General features: G+C 44.8%; 1 long non-coding RNA gene across 1 annotated transcript in view; it reads right to left on the reverse strand.

The window, feature by feature from the left end:
• Positions 1–3,502: 3,502 nt before the first annotated feature.
• LOC109291993 overlaps positions 3,503–4,069 on the reverse strand; it is a 17,335-nt gene continuing 16,768 nt past the window's right edge. Inside the window, exon 3 of the long non-coding RNA XR_002096015.1 lies at positions 3,503–3,515. This is a non-coding gene — a long non-coding RNA (uncharacterized LOC109291993). The remainder of the gene's footprint in view (positions 3,516–4,069) is intronic.

Raw genomic sequence — 4,069 nt, forward strand, 5'->3', positions numbered from 1 at the left:
TTTGCCCTCCCCCCCCCCCCCCCCCCCCATAGCCAATCTTAATTGCAGTGGGCAACTAACTAAAAACCAGGATTTGGGCAGCAGGAAAGGGGAGATGGGAAGCAAGCAGCATTAACTGCGGAGTTATGCTGGAACAACAGCTGTGGATGTTAACACCTGCACTGCAGCGGCTCCTACAGCCGCAGTGATGAGCTCTGTGAGCTGAATTTGGCTTGTGGAGAACCTGCAAGAAGTCCTGCAGGAGAATGATCCATCTCCATGGGGCTGGATCCAGTGAACAGGTTGAATATTTGACCCCCCTGATTTAATATATTTGAAATAGCAGACAGTCTTGGGTCACTGTGTGCTTTGTTAAATATAAACTTGCTCTCATTGAGCATTTATACACATGCAAGTGCCACAGCACTGAGTGCTCGGAAAAGCGCTCAGCACTCTGTTACTTGCAGTCGCATAAGTGACAAAATGCATGTCAGCTCTGGCCAGGTGTCTACATGTGCAGTCATTTGGGAGCAGATTTGCTGCTTATAGCGCTAGCCTGTTCTAGATCTCCTTCAACCCTGCTTGGGCCCCCCTCCACTCTCCCCACCTTGCAGTATCCAGGGGGAGCTGGAGGCTCCAGACACAGCTGCCTAGGGCTAGAGCCACTCTTTAAAAGGCAGTCCCATGCAGTGCTCCTACATTTCTGGCCCAGAGCAGTGTGCAGCATGCTGGCATAGCCTTCTGCAACTCTGTTGCCAAAGCCTGTGCCCACTGTGTGATGGCTGCTCCCCAGGCTCCAGGACCAATGACTCAGGTCCCGGGTTCCTGCTTGCCACACTGCTCACCTCACTTCACCACTGCAGCAAGCACTGCCAGGCCCTGGACAGTCTCAACCCTGTCTGCTCTGCCTTGCTGCATGGCCATGTGGCCAGGCTGACAGCTGCATCTGAGGCCCCCTACCCCATTCTGACATCAACCAGCCTCTGTCCTGTCACCTGGACCCCAACAACATGCACATGGATGCAGCCACTGGTGCCTGAGCAGATGCTTACAGCGTAGGGCCATGGCACATGACAGGCAGGCAGGTGGTGAGGCTGGCCCAGGGGCAGTCCTGGAGTCTGTGCAGGCTGCAAGTGGCACAGGCTCCCATGTCAGCAGAGTTTTAAAGGCCAAGTTGGGGCAGGCAAAGAGCCATCCCAGCCCCAGGACTGGAGAAGCTCCCAGCCACATGGCCCTGGGGCTAGGTCAAGGGTAGCCCCATGGTGGTGGAGCTGACTGAAAGAAAATTTGCTCCCGGTCAGTGTTTACACATGCCCTACTGCACAATAACTATGGCGCAGTTAATTTGCCACCTGCATTTGCAAGTAGCAAATTAATTGTGCAGTAGACTAACTTACTGCTCAGTAAGCACCTGTATGTGTAGACGGCGACGTTTTACCACACAGTAAATTAGTCTACTGTACAGCAATGCATCTTGTGTAGATGTGCCCAGTATATCTAACATTACACAATTCTTAAATACATTAAACATCATTTCAAACATATCCAATTATTTTTTTCAATAAAAACAATGGGCAAAATATTTTACACACATGCACACACAATGAACCAACGTAAGTGTTTATAAATATTTTATACATACACACACACAGATACTAGATTCAATATATATTCAGTTTGTCTTTTATCATGATGCTTGGTAATAATGAAAAGCACTAATATTTCAATTGCAATTAATATTAAAATACTACCGGTGAGTATTCAAATAGGAAAATGCAATATTGTTTTATATTGTTATTACAGGAACTATATTTCTGGAGTGAAATCTTTTGTATAAGAATGTAATTTCAACCTGTAGCATGTACAAAGAACTCCTCACCCCCTTTCCTGTGGTTCAGCATTGATTTACTTTGTTCTCTTTTGGGCTAATGCTATCAGAAATATCAAAAAACTCGAGTGAAAAACAATCTGGATCTTAAGTGGGGTTGTCTGAATCTTTTTAGACTATTATTTAATATAGTTGCTTGAATTGTACTGTTTGGATATCCATTCTTTTTTTTTATACCAAGTAATTTGTTAGATAGAATGAACAAAATTCAGGATAGATCTTTGTTATGCTCTTAGCACATGGAATAAAAACTGAGTAAACAGAAATAAATTTCTTTTTTAAATAATAAAAACTTATAAGTTAAAACAAATTATCTAAACCTCTGGAGGGTAAAATATTTCTGAAGAATTAATTACCTGTTAAAATATACAATAAATTTCAAACCAAAGACCAGAGTTACAGTATTAATGGCTTGATCACATTCTTTCATATTCCTTTGAAGTCACAGGAACATTGCCCTTGATTACAGGGGGAATAGACCCAAAGGAAATAAGAAAGATGTGACTATCTTGCAAACCAGACAGTTTGCACATACCTAAGACTACAGTGGAAAAAACTGGCTTACTTGGGTTAGAACAGCAGAGAAGCAAGATATTAATGTTTGCCAGTGTCACATTCAGCAAAATTCAAACCAAGAAATACCCAGTTAGGGAATATACTGATGTAGTCTCAACTCTGCTTCCCAGAAGCTGGAAGTACCAATGACAACTAATTGCACACTCTCCACTTGCATGTGTTGACTAGTGGAGAGATTATTTGGATCAGCATGGGCATGGCTGTGATTGTGATGAGGCAGTTTAGGGCTAAAAGCCAGACATAGCAAGTTCCTTCAAGGCCTGGGGCAGGGAGTATGCTGAGCACTGCAGGGGGGAGGAGGGAAGGGAAGAAAAGGGGGGCTAAGTCTTACCAGCTGCTGCTCTCCAGACTGAAGTCTGCTGCTACAGTGTTGGCTCAGGCAGCAGTAGCTGCCAGCTGCATAAGAGCTGTCCCTTAGGCCCTGCTCATTCCCCTGGGGGTAGGGATGCACCTGCTGTGGCAAAGACTCCCTTGGGGGTAAGGGGAAGCACCATTCTGTTTGCCCCCTGGCCCCAGACATACATCTGGGTATGGGCTCCAGTTGCTGGGCAAGGGCAAGGGCAAATGCAAGCTATTGCAAAAAGTCCCATGGTTGGTAACACCCACCCTATAGTCAATAGTGTCCCTCTTGCCCTGTCCTGGTTACACTACTGCTAAAAACAAACATTGGAGTTCTCCGGGGACAACGCGCTTATTAAAACTTTGCCCTGGGACAACAGCATAACAAATTGTAACAAATTGTAACATGATGGGTAATCATGGAAAGCTTATGCATTATAGAGAATATTGATGTCCCTCTCCCCTTCCAGGTCTCAGTATCCTCCATAACATATAGATCATTGCCACCAATTCCAGCTCACCCTCCTTTCCTGTCCCAACAGCACTTAAAAGCTAGAGCTCAGCTTCCTTGGTTGCGTAGCTCAAACTGAACAGCAAACCAGGATCTGTGGCCAGTAGCATAACCAGGGGACGGCAAGTGGGGTATCAGCCCCAGACACTGATTTAGAGGTGCCAGAATGGTAGTCCCTGACATAAACATAGTGGAGAAAGGAGGTTCATATGTTTCCTCTATCTTGGCACACACATGGCAAAAGAAAATATCAATCTGACATATTCTCCTGATTCTAATATTCTCCTGCTCACCCTGCCATCTGCACTCAGTCATCTTCTTGTTTTCCATCCCTTGCCTCCCACTTCTATAGCCTGAGCCCCTAACATATTTCCCCTTCTCTACCTATGATTTTTCTCCCATGTCATAGTCCCAAACCCCTCACTCTTCTACCACAGCAAGCACTCTTATGTATAATTTTTCTTTCTGAATACTGTGCGAGTCCCTTTTGAATTTGCCACTGTACTCAAATTACAGTTCCATAAAATAAAATAAAATAAATTAAAATAAAAACTTTTAAAATAAAAAATCTGAGAGAGGTAGATTATATGTGGTCCCCATCTTCAAGAAGGGGAAGAGGGAGGACCCGGGCAACTATAGGCCCATCAGTCTTACCTCAATCCTGGGGAAACTCTTTGAGAAGATCATCAAGGAGCACATTTGTGATGGGCCGGCATCAGAAATGATGCTCAGGGGCAATCAGCATGGATTTATTAGGGGGAGATCATGTCAGACCA

Source organism: Gavialis gangeticus, unplaced genomic scaffold, assembly GCF_001723915.1.
Source record: "Gavialis gangeticus isolate Ggan-Ray unplaced genomic scaffold, GavGan_comp1, whole genome shotgun sequence".
NCBI classification, from domain to species: Eukaryota; Metazoa; Chordata; order Crocodylia; family Gavialidae; genus Gavialis; species Gavialis gangeticus.